The sequence below is a fragment of the Alnus glutinosa genome, chromosome 1 (assembly GCF_958979055.1).
Source record: "Alnus glutinosa chromosome 1, dhAlnGlut1.1, whole genome shotgun sequence".
NCBI lineage: Eukaryota > Viridiplantae > Streptophyta > Magnoliopsida > Fagales > Betulaceae > Alnus > Alnus glutinosa.
The window spans coordinates 39,070,310-39,083,573 of record NC_084886.1 but is presented as its reverse complement, the minus strand read 5'-3'; the positions used below and the strand labels follow the sequence as shown (position 1 = coordinate 39,083,573).

General features: G+C 36.3%; 1 long non-coding RNA gene across 1 annotated transcript; it reads left to right on the top strand.

Annotated features, from left to right (window-relative positions):
• The first annotated feature begins 8,977 nt into the window (after positions 1 to 8,977).
• LOC133863107 (uncharacterized) lies at positions 8,978 to 10,636 on the top strand. The gene is made up of 2 exons (XR_009899368.1): positions 8,978 to 9,067; positions 10,363 to 10,636. It is a non-coding gene; the product is annotated as an uncharacterized LOC133863107 (long non-coding RNA).
• Positions 10,637 to 13,264: the final 2,628 nt, after the last annotated feature.

The window sequence follows — 13,264 nt, the reverse complement described above, 5'->3', positions numbered from 1 at the left end:
CCTTTATTTTATTTTTAGTCACGCGAGCACTATATTAGCCACAATTTACCAATAGCTAATGCAGCAAACACCGACTATTCAGAAACCATTAAAAAAACTACTAAATAGCTGGAAAAATATGTAGAAGTTCCAGTCATCTCTCCTTGGAAGTTTCAACATACTAACCCCTCTATTATAATACTTTTCATTGGTCACTCAGACATATGTGCACACGATCACTCCATCACAGATATCACGTATACACATAAGTCTTAAGCAAAGAACATGGCATCTTACTCTTCCATACTAGGATAACATCCGTCAACAAAACACTCGCAATACCATCTCTAATCGTATTTCAGCTTCGTGCCTTAAATGTCAGTAGATCATGAGAGAACCAGAGTTAAACTCAATCATGCTAACACGTCGTTCTTACTCATAGACATGCCATTACTCACGCCTGAGCAATCACGTGTCCATGTACTTTCAAGTTCAATGTATGCTATTAACACATGACTATCCGATAGAAATATACATAAAATCTTTTTCATGAAGACTCTTATGCATACTAATACGTCTAGCAAAACTACTCATGACATAAAAACATCACTCATAAAACAATGATATACACGATATGCATGCCTCAATGTGTTGCTGATACTATTACTTTGATATGTATGCTCTATACAACATGCTCTATATTCCGTGCTTGACCCGTATATATTTCACTACTGTGTCACGCTGAAATCATCCAGTTGTTAAATCACGTCCTTTTAAAACTAAACAAATCCAGCATTTTATCCAACACTTTAAAATCATTCAAAACTTAGTTTCTTTATAAAATCTAAACAGTTTCAACATGACATGTTCTCAAACAATTTGCATAATTTAAATCTTAACCGCAAAACTTAACACTTTAAATTTATTCAATACTTTTCACTCATACGCTATATCTTTAACATCATTGATATAGTTTAAACATAATCGAAACTAAACAAATCATCTCAAAGCATATACATTTCATCATATGGTCAGTTTGGTTTCATAAACAATATATATATTTTTATCAATCCAATACATATAAAAATATATATTTTCTCAGTGAGTGGAATACCCACCTTGGATCGCTTGTACTCCCAATTATCTAGACAACTCTAAGCTCAACCGCAATGTGCTGCTAAAATACAATGTATTGTGTTAATTAGCATTCTAACTAATACTCACGCTAGGTGGCATTTTGAATCGCTCAAAAGGCCACATAGCTGATTTTACTCACAAACTCTAAAATTTTACTCACACTAGGTGGCATCTTAAACACTTATCTAAAATTTCTATTCACTTTATTAAACCCAATATTGCTAACCCATAAGCATCACTTAGGGTTAATCACAATAAATATCACTTTAACAAAACATGGAAAACTTACCAAAAATTCACCAAGCAGTGACCAAATGCTCGGGATGCTCCTAGCAACACCAAACCACACCAAACCTAGAGAAAATACCAAGTTAAACTCATTTCTACAAGATTTAACAAAACCTCTAAAAGATGCGAGTTTAACTATTTACCTCAAAAAGTTCGGTCAAAACGTAGATCGGGCTTCAAGGATTACGTTATCGAAGTCGGATCTAAGATTGGACGGCTGGATTTCAAGATATCACAGTTTTTGAGTGAAAAACCGTGAAGAAACAGTGAAGAAAACCGGAGATAAAGAAAGAAACGGGCGTACTGCCCCTTTTAAATTGGTTCCCGTCCGGACGGGCATCTAAAATCGTCTGGACGCGCGCCATTTAAGAAGACGTGCGCCGCTCGTTGCAGACCATCCGGACCCTATAAAGTAGACGTTCGGACGCACGTGGAACGAGGCGTCTGCCACGTGCTGATAAGGTATCGTCCGGATGCGCCACATTAATTTTATTTATTTAATCCCCTTTTTTTTTATTCAATTTCTCCTACATTCTCACACATTTTCTCCTTTTATAATTTATTCTTTGGTCCATAAAACATTCTCTGGGGGTCCCCTTGTATTTTCTAGTCGTCTTGTTAATTAAAATTGTCTATCCCAATAAATTTACTCTAAAAATGACAAATAATATTCGGGACATCACATGTCTTCTAGTCACAGTACTTGGACGGTAATGTTAGTACCCTACAATTTGCCTCCTTGGATGTACATGAAGCAACCGTATTTTATGTTAAGCTTGATTATCCCTGGTCCGAGTGCACCAGGACAGAATATAGATATGTACCTAGCGCCTCTTGTAAGTGAGTTGAAAAAACTATGGGAAGTAGGGGTACAAACTTTTGATGTAACCTCGAAAAAATACTTCACAATGCGTTCAGCCTTGATGTGGACGATAAATGACTTCCCGGCATACAGTGATTTGTCAGGTTGGTGTACACATAGATGGAAAGCATGTCCTTGTTATAGGCATGAAACGCAATCAACGTGGCTAACTTATGGTAAAAAATTACGCTTTATGGGACATAGGCGATGGTTGCCTCCGGATCATCCATGGAGAAGAAACAAGAGACGATTCAACGGTGCGCAGGAAATGGTTGGTCCTCTCAAAGTGCCGGATGGTAATGAGATCATGAGACAGTTAGAGTGTGTTGTCAATCGGGCAAGGACCAGACTGAAGCTACCGGCTAGGGAAGTAGATTGGAAGAGGCTAAGTGTATTATAGGATTTACCTTATTGGAAATATTAATTATTACGTCATAACATTGATGTGATGCACACAGAAAAAAAATGTCGTTGATAATGTAACACCCTGTATTCTAAGATATTAAATAGAATATCTTAAAATATGATTTAAGACTTAATAATAAGGTAAAAGAATAAATATGAATATTCATGAAAATAAATATTCATTTGTTAAGAAGCGTTTATAGTTTTAGTTTAATAAAAGTTCAAACGTACCTTGAACTTTGGAACGATGGAAACATGGTCAAACAAACTCCGTTTTGGTTCATTCAAAAGTTAGAACGCTATTCTTGAAGTCCTCTAGCTACCCTCTGAATTTCATAATTTTTAGACTCCGTTTAAGGCATGAAAACACTCGCGAAAAATACTACCTCTAATTTAGACTAAAATTTAGCATGAATAATTTGCAGGCCATTTTATTCATGTACAAACTTAGCCCAGCCTCTGGAACAGCCCAGCCCAACACGTTTAAGACCCAGTAGCCCACATTGAACCCAGCTCAGCCTATGCACGTTGAGTATCCCCAATCCAAAACTAATTTCCACCTTCTAACGAAATTGAGAGCACACTCGTTAGAAACTAACCTCTTATTACTTGAAGATAGATGATATTTGGCACCTAATGATTATTTCCTATCCTCCTACATGCCTCATCATAGCAGCTCAACGTCCAGATGCCCTCTTCTCCAACCTTTGATCATTTAACTCGAGTAATCCAACCATCCAAAGAAGGTACAGCTCCCTTAACTAGACAAAATATCTCCATCTCAACTTGCTGCCCAAGGAGTTGCATCCCAGCCTTTGATTAGTTTTGTTCAAAAATGATCCAAGCCATTTAACGGTTCTACAAAAGCAGGTGCAGCCCTCTCTTCAATCTCACGCATAAGCTGCCCCCTTCTCCTTCTTCCTCATTTCTCCTCTTATTTTCTGCAAATGTCTCCCTCTCTTTCTTTTTCTGGTTTTACAGCAAGCGGGAAACTCTCTCTGCTCTCATCGCTCACAGCTTGCAGAAAGAAAAGGATCCAAATCACTCTCTCAACTCTCACTCTCTAGGTTTTGTGCAAGGAGAAACAAGACAGCCACTTTCATCTCCATTTCTCTTCTCTGTTTTCTACAGAAACAGCAGCTCTCGCTCTCAATTTATTTTAATTACAGCAGCACGAACTAGCTACATCTTCTCTTCTCTGTTCTTTAAAACCACAGCAGAAGTCAAGAAGAGGAACTCTTCCTTTGTGTGTAAATCGGTCGGAATCCAAACAAGACCCGAAAATCCTTTACCTTTTCCCTCACTTGGTCTGTACCTAAAACAAAGTATAAAATTTGAGTAAATAATTAATTAAAATTATTTAGTGTTGATGAGTGCCAAATACTGTATATTTGGACTCCTTAATTTACATTAGTTAAACCTTTATCTTTGTTATTTTATGATATTTTTGGTTAATTTTTGTGTATTAGTATTTTGCAGGACCTGGAGATAAAATGATGGTATTTTAATTAAAATTGCAAAGAAGTGGAAAAGTATATATATAAGACAAAAGGTGAGCTGGACCATCTTGACATTAAAGTGACCAAGAAGACCATATTCTTTAGAGACAATTTCCAGCAAGCTAATAAATGAAGATTTGGCATCACGTGAGATGTCTTGAGGAAAGGGCACAACCTTTTCTTTTTCCCTTCTTTCCATGACCTGCAGCACGGCTTGCTATGTTTTGCTCCCTTGAAATCATGTGGATCTCTTGGAAATCAAGCACCAACTCTCCAGCAAGTCAAGAAAGCATGGGCAACCAAGCTGCTGGACATCAGCATTGCACGCCGCACCGAACAGGAAATTGGACAGCAGCAACTCCTAAGCATGGCCAGCAGCACAAGAATTCCTTCCAATGAGCTGGGCACCACACAAAACAAAAGACAAGAAAGAAAAAAATGAAATCACGTAAAGACATCCAGCCACATATATATATTCTCTTCTTTTGATGACCTGCAGCACTAAAATTGCATGAAGAGGAGGCATGCGCCCAGATTCTTGACTTTAAGTGCGATTTTTAGCAATAGGGACACGGTCAGCACCATCACGTGATCTTTGCACACAAGACTTGATGATAGTTTGCCCTGAAGACCTGCAGTTCCAGCAGGATTTCTGGAAATCAGAAAAAGACTCAACAGCATGAATTTTGGATATCACAAGTGGCGCCATTTTTGAGTTTTTTTCAAAACCCAGCAGGAGTGAAATAAAAGGGGGAGACTTGTGATATGTTTGGGGGAGCCTAATGTGAGTTTAAAAGAGTACTCGTAAGCACACAAATCGTTTGCAATATAGTGTGTGCAAGTGCGAGGTCGAATCCACAGGGAAATGGTCAAAAGTTAGTGTTTTGCTTAATCAACCTTATTCTAACCTAGTTCCAAAAGTTTGAGGGTTAAACATGCACAAAAAATGATAAGTTAAAGAGGAAGAAATGAAATATGTAAAAAGAGACTAAGGCTAAGGAATTCACCAAACCAAATCCAACAACTCACACTCTTGGTTTCCACTTGAACACCTAAAGAACATTAAGCTTAGGGTGTCATTCAAGTTTCTCAGCCATAAACCTTAGAACCATTAAATGAATCCAATTCAAAGATAAATCACAAAGAGTACCCATTTGAAATCAAATCATCCATTGTATCCATTCAAAGAATAAATCCCAATGGATATCATCTTTCAAACTGATAAAACAATGTATCCATCGGTTGAAAAACATCAAATGTCCTATTTCTACCACCAACCACATTCATTGCAAAAGATAAAGCATTAAATGAATGGAATTTGAACAACATAATGATATAACATTAAATGTGCAAGTAGTACTACAAGAGTGTGAGTGTCATCAATGGAGAGGTTTCATCCTCAACCTTAGTTAAGAGTTCTAGCCTCCCATGACTAAGAACACCACAAAAACTTGAAGAACAAACATGAAAATAGAAGAAAAGCCTTACAAAGACAAATGTCTAAAGAAAAGAGCTACTGAAATAAACTACAAAATGCACGAAATTAAACCTAGCTACTGTTCTTTGAAATTCCTCCCCAACAAGGAGGCATGGCTATGGCTTTATAGAAGGAAATTAGGGTTAGAAACCCATGTAAAATGACTCCTCTACCCTCTCTAGGGTTCTTCTCTTGCTAGAGACAACTAAGGTCACGAAACCAGCGTGTTCTCCTGTGAAAATCAGAGGGAGATGCTTTTTGTCATGGAGAAGCTCTTGATTGGGTGTTCTGGTGCACGTTTGCAAAAGTCAGTTCTGGGAAATTTCGATCGATCGACTTCGGGTAAAATTTCGATCGATCGACTTTTAGGTTTGATCGATCGACTTTTCAGGACTTCCGAATTTCTAAGTATTTCTTCATGAAATTTGTCATTCCTCTCTTATTGACCTATAAAACACAAAAACACAAAAACTTACCAAAACATCAGAAAACAACAAGGCCAAAGGTCTAACTAATGCAAATCAAGGGGTCCAAATACACAATATTTAGCACTCATCAGATGTAAAGACCACGAAAATAAATAGGTAACGTAGCAATTAATAAATTACATTTATTAAATAAATAGGGTTTATAATTATATTTTAGATAATAATGTTTATTTTACTAAAATAAAATAAGCCTAAGGTAAAATGATGGGAAAATGATTATAGTTATCATAGTGGGTCTGATTGAATAAATAATTAATTACATTAATTACAGTGTGGTTTAAATAAATGTGGGGTCATATATTAATTCTAAAATGATAGAAATATTATAAAATGGGGTCCTAGTGTAAATTACATAAGTTGGGGCATTTAAATAAAAATGTAATCTCCTTGCCACGTGTCAGCATCTGGTTGGCTGAGAGAAGATAACGCTATCTTCTCCCAACCACTCAAACACCAACACATGGCCCACCCACCCTCTCTCTCTTCCTTTTCTCTTTCTTTTCTCCCTCCCTTCCCCTCAAGCACGCACACCTCTCTTTTTCTTCTTCCTTTTCTTTTTTCTCTTTTCCTTCTCCTTTCATTCTTCCCCTCCTCCCCGTACACACTGTCGCCCCTGTTCCAGCGCCCCCGTACTCTCTCCATTTCTCCCTTCTCTTCCTCCCTTCGTCTTTCTTCCCCTCTTCCTCTCACTACCACGCACACAGCCCTCTTCTCGTTTTGTTCCTCCATTTTCTCTACACAGCACCGCAGCACCGCACGTCCCCTTTCCCTTCTTCTCTTTTCCTTTTCTTTCTTCTCCCTTTTCTCTTCTTCCCCGCACACACAGCCCACCCGAACCCTCTCTGTCTCTCCCTCTCCTTTTGTTTGACTCACGCGCACACACACGCCTGGAAGGAGGAAACACCGAGAGACCAAGATGATGAGAGAGATTCAGAGTTGGAGAGTTCGACTATGGGGGAAAAACCCATGAAAATCAGGTAAAGAAATCATCCTACTTTAGCTTTTAAATTTGGATTTTTAAATATGGGTTTCCCTTGAATTTCCATAAGAAACCGTATGGGTTCTTTTGGGGTTTGAACTATAAGAAATTCTGGGGTTTGTTGTGCTTGGGTTGATGGAAACGATTGGGGCTCCTTTGGTGGCTGATTTGTGGCTTGTTGCTGTGGATGGCCGAATAGGTCATTGCATAATTGATTTTCATTAGATTTTTGATTTATTGTTAGTTGTTAAATTTGGGGGTATTGAGGTGAAATCTGAAATTGGGAATAGGTTCTGAAATTGAGGATGTTTATGGTTGATGATTTTCAGAATTGGGTTAAGTTTGGGAAGAAATTTGATGGATTGTATGGGTTTCTTTTGTTAATTGTATTGTACCATTTCAAGATGATTTTTGGTGGATTAATATTAGTTACATTCCCTTGAATTTTCTGTTGTGTAAATAGCCAAATGTGAATAGAAGCTAAGTTGGGATTGTGCTTGTATGTTGATGGATTGCCATGGATATGGAAGGTTTAATTTTGAAGGGTTGTTTATGGGCTTTGATTGTGTCAAATTTGTTGTTAGATTGTTGAAGTTTGATTTTGTATTGTGGCTTCTCGATTTTTGTATTGGATGAAAGGGGGGTCTTTGGTGTTTGATTTGGAGAAGATGGGATGAAGTTTTGGAGTAATTTTAGTAGAGAAATCTGAATTGGTTCTAAACAATTTTTGGGTATTTGATTTGCAATAATGGATGGGTGATAGAGAATGTAGTTTTGGTTATCTTTGCTTGTTAGAAATTGTTAGTTATGTTGCCTATGGAAGAGATTGTTGAATGGAGGTTAAGTATTGGTGGGTTGAGAATAGTTGGAAGTTATTGTGCTTAGACTATATGATGTTGATGGTAAATATGGTCTTGAAATGGTTAATTGATGATTATGTTAGCCAATGATTAATGCTTTGTCGTAAGTTGATGTTTTATTGGAAATGAATTTTGAGGGATGTTCTTAGTAAAACCCAAACTTGGTGTAGATTTCTTATCTAGGTAATGTTGAGAGTTAGGCTTTTGGATGTAATTAACGTTAGGTGTTGATTTCCTTTAGGATATAAATTGTTGTATGGCATAGGGTGAGCTTGTAGTGGATTTTGAGTGCATAGGTGATGGTTGGATTTTGAGTCAATTGATGATGATGAATTAGTACATTGAACAAGGATAGGGCCCTATAATCTAAATTACCTAGATGGGCTATAGCTAATAAGAGTAAAGTGTTGCATAAATTAGTAATTGTGTTTAATGGATAAGAACGAAATGTGTCATAAACTTAAAGCCTAAGATTAATATCATAGTAGATAGCAATTATAATGTAGATCACTTAAATAACCCTAAGAGATAGGCGTAAGTTAGTAAGTGATAGGAATACTTGAATAAGCATCCTATACATATATATAGGTATATGTGTATAGATCGAATACACCAAACTTGCTTAAATGATAAACTGACTATAAGACTTAATTGTTAATAATGATAATTAAGTAACTAAGTAACTAATCTGCCTATTCATGTACATGAGTTCAATATATAATGTGAACTTAGTAAATAAAAATAACAAGCCAATAACGGATTAATAATAATAATAATAATGTGTTGTAATAATAATAAATAGGAAAATAAAATAGTAAATGTGTCTTAAAGATAATAAGCGATATAATGTTAACATATAAACAATATTAACCTAATAATAGTTTAATGTACCTAGTTAGCCTTAGAAGCGAGTGATGCAACGTGTGAGCACGCGGGTAGTTTTAGGGTCATAGAATGAGTCCCATAGCATAGTCTAACGATATAATGTTTGCAGGATAGTGTTCGGATTGGAGACTTCAATTGATTCTCCAATGTAGAGTCCAAGTGACTAGAATCTGAGGGGATGTTCAAGTCAGAAGTCGAATGCAGCCAGGTGATATTTTACTCACTGAGAAACTGTTATTTTTATATATTATAGAATTGCAAAATATATATGTTTTATAAATATGAACCAACTGTATGTTAAATATATCTGTTTTGCTTGGTTTGAGTACTTTAGAGTATGTTCAAATATATCAATGATAGTTTTAGAGTATAGTATAGTATGTTGCATGTTTTGAGATGAAATAGTAAAATGTTTAGCAAAGTATGATTTACCAGCATGATACAGAAAGACAATATTTACTAGTCAAGCAAAGAGCATAGAGCATGTAGCATAGAGCATAAAGCATACAGTAACTCAGCAGTAACCCAGCAGTAACCCAGCAGTAGCCCAGTAACAGTTTAGCTCAGCAGTTTAATAGTAGCATAGTAGCATGATTTAAATTGTGTGATGTTTTCATGATATAGAATATTGTAGTTTTTATGCTAGACGTATTAGTATGCCTAAGAGTTTTAATGGCAAAAGAGTTTATGTATACTGCTATCGTCTAGTTGCATAATTTTAGAACATTGAGCTTGGATGAACAAGAATATTGTCATGGTTTGGTATGAGTAATACAGTGTCCTAGGAGTAGGTAGATGAATTGTCATGGTACGTCAGTAAGAAGTGCTTGGATACCTGAGTTTTACTCTAGTAACCGCATGGACAACTACGTGCTCTACATGAAGTTGTAATGCCCTAGGATTCCATGTTAACCATGTTCGGAAAATGATAGTAAGCTTGTACTAAAGAGCGAGATGGCATGTTTTAAGCTTAGTGTGTTTGGTTTTGACGCTATTGGTTGCGATATCAGTGTGGCTTGGGAGTAGGTAGATGGATTGTCGTGGCACATCAGTAAGAAGTGCTTGGATATCAGAGTCTTACTCTAGTAACCGCATGGACAACTATGTGCTTTGACATGAAGTTGTAAAGCCTTGAGGCACAGTGTTATCACAGTTAATAACGTTAGACCTATGTGCATTTGAGCTAGAACATAAAAGTATTATTGTAGGTGGGTTTATACGTGGTTGCTTCCAAGCCAATGGAACTTCTACGTATGGGTCCAACTACATAGTATGTTTTAAATGTTTTCTGATAGTCGGTGTTTGCTACATCAGCTACGGGGGTTTTCAAACAAAATTCTATAAATTGGTAGCTGTTATAGTGTACGCGAGACTAAAAAGAAAAGTTGGTTCATTTGGAAAACTCAGTTAGTTTAAAATCACTGAGGTCTCGGTATTATGTACTAAGGCGGTGAACTCATTATTTCACCTATACGGATGTGGCAAACCCCCACAACCGTATAGATGATGTCTCTTGGCTGCAGGTACTCGGGTCGTAGTTGATGGGGTCGTAGACGTGCATTTGAGATATTATGACCGGAGCTCGCTGCGATGGTCGTAATTGCGGGACCATGGGCATCCTTAGTTTTATAGGTTTTGTTATGGCTTGTGACGCATGTGTCACTTGTTATTGTATAAAGCCATTTCTGTTATGTATTTATATTGAGGAAAGACTTAAACACATAGATGTTAAATGGCTCTTGTTGTTATTAATTTATGATAGATGTTTAAGATGTGATTTTCGCTATTAGATTTATGTTTTCCGCTGCATAGTTAGATAGTTGTCATACTCTGATTTACCACGTACATATTATGGGATATGTATCACATGTTGGCTTTGCGACAAATTGTCGTGCCACTGTGAAGATCAATTTGTATTTTAAGAGATTAATGTTTATGAAATGTTTTGTATAAAAAAAAAAATGGGTCGTCACATCAGAGCCCTTTTCCTTTGTAAAAACCGGAAGGAGGCGCTACAGAGATGTGAGAGTGTGGGAGTGGGGCGCAGCCCCTGTTCGTCTTCTTCTTGCACTATTTTTATTTTGGCATTTCTCTTCCTTTGTAAGTCTTTAACTTTTATGCTTTTAATTCAAGGTTTTAGATTTTTATTTTTTATTTTTTTTTTTATTTTTTTATTTTTATCATGTGTAGCTAAAATTTTATGCTTTTAATTCAAGGTTTTAGATTTTTATTTTTTATTTTTTTTTTATTTTTTTATTTTTATCATGTGTAGCTAAAATTTCATTTAGGGCTGAGGATGAAACCCCACCATTGAAGAGATATTATGTTTTCTTGCTTGTTCATGCTATTTGAGTTTATGGGTTTTGATTTCTCATTGTTCTACTTCGATTTTTGAGATGATTTTTGGGTATCTCTTGTGATTTCTGGATACAAGTGATGATTTGAGATAGTTTCATTAAATTGATGGCTTAGATTTTTATTTATCAAAATGTTGGATATTCGGTGTGTTTCATTCCACGGATACATTTGATGATTTAGTCAAAACTAGATATCTTTTGTGATTTGTGCAAGAATGGATTCATTGAATGATTTAAACAATTTTTGCAGCAAAGTAGGGCATACTTAATATTTTCATGTGAAAACTTCAAATATGTGTCAACAAACATGAGAATATGTAGCTATGATTTGGTGGATGTGAATTCCAAAATCTTAGAACTCTTTATTTTCATTTGTTTTGTTTATGTTTTCATTTATCAAAAACCCATAAATTTGGAACAAGGTTAAAATATGATTAGTTTGAATAGAGATTAATTTTCGCAACACAATTCCCTGTGGGATCGACCTCGCACTTGCAAAACGCTATATTGCAAACGATTCGTGCACTTGCGAGTTAAATAGATTTGCACAACAAGTTTTTGGCGTCGTTGCCAGAGAATTGTTTTGTTTGTGAAAATTGATTTTTGTTTGAATTGATTTTATTTTTCTACTAGTTTAGGTAGATTTTTATTTTAGTTTTATTTGTTTTTGCCTTTTGTGTTCTCCCAAAAAAAAAATCTGGCACTAGAAGGAACCAAAGTCTGATGCGTGATGTCCAGATTTGTCTCATTTTTTTCTTCTTTCTATTTTCATTTCAGTTTCTAGCAGCTTCATTTCATTTTTTTTTTCTTCTATATATTTGTTTTAGTTTTTTATGTTAAAAAAAAAAAAAAAAAAAACAAAAACTGTTTTTTTTAGTTTGTGTTGTTAATATTTTGTTTCTGTTATACCTTATTTTATTGTTTGCTTTTCTTTCTTTTTTTTAGTTTATTTTAATTTTCAAAAAAAAAAAAAACTTGGTTCATTTATTTTGTGGGATATTTGCATGCTATAGGGTGCGAGTGAAGCATGGATTTTTATTTTGATAATTATAGCTATTTTTCTGCACAACAAGATTCGCCTAGTGGTCGGGCACCCACTCCAATTAAATACCCCGACACTTTCTACCCACATGGACCATGTTCATATTGCTTCGATCCTTATCATAATGCTAGTAATTGTCCATCCTGGGGACAGTTCTGCAATCTTTCTTGTGAGCAAATGAACACTAATTTCTCCAGCCTGGAATTTGATTATGATTCTAATGTTTATAACCCGGACTAGAGCAACCATCCTGATTTCTCGTAGCAAGCTCAAACCATTGGAAATTGTGCTCCACAGTTTCAAGAACTACACTATCCTGATTATCTGCAGATCGATACCCAATCTTCCCATCCTTCATCCTTCAATCAATCGGCACCACAGTCATCATTGGAAGACACTCTCAAGACCTTCATGCATCTCACAGGCCAAACTATTAGTGACATGAAGAATGCTATTGTGGAAAACACTCAGGCGATTGCCAGGATAGAAGGACAGATGGAATATCTGGTTGTTGAAGTCACCAGAATAGAGGAAGAAGAGCTTTAGGGTCAGTTGATGGCTAACGGGCACTACATGATTGATGAGGATGATTCTAGCAATCTTCATCATGAGCATGTCCCTGCCATCATCATAGTTGAGAGTGAGGAAATTGTGGATAGCAATGAGGAGGAAGAAAAAGAGGAGCACCTGGAGCACACAGCGCCCCTGTCAAATCCAAATTTGTCCAACGACAAGGAAATGAGTATTGAAGCTCTTTCCTTCATCACCATCCCTCTTAAGACATTTCATGAGCCCCAAACTTCATTCTTAAATGTCCCAAAGAGCCATCTTGTGCCAAAACTGTCAAGGATCCATGCACACAATGTCACAAATCTAGGAACCATAGTCCTACAAAGATCCTTCGAAGCAAGCAAGTTGGCTACCTAAGAAGGCGACCCATTCTACTAGAGGGATATCAAATTCTAAAGAAGAAAGGGTGGAAGGGATTGGTTGGACATCCACATGA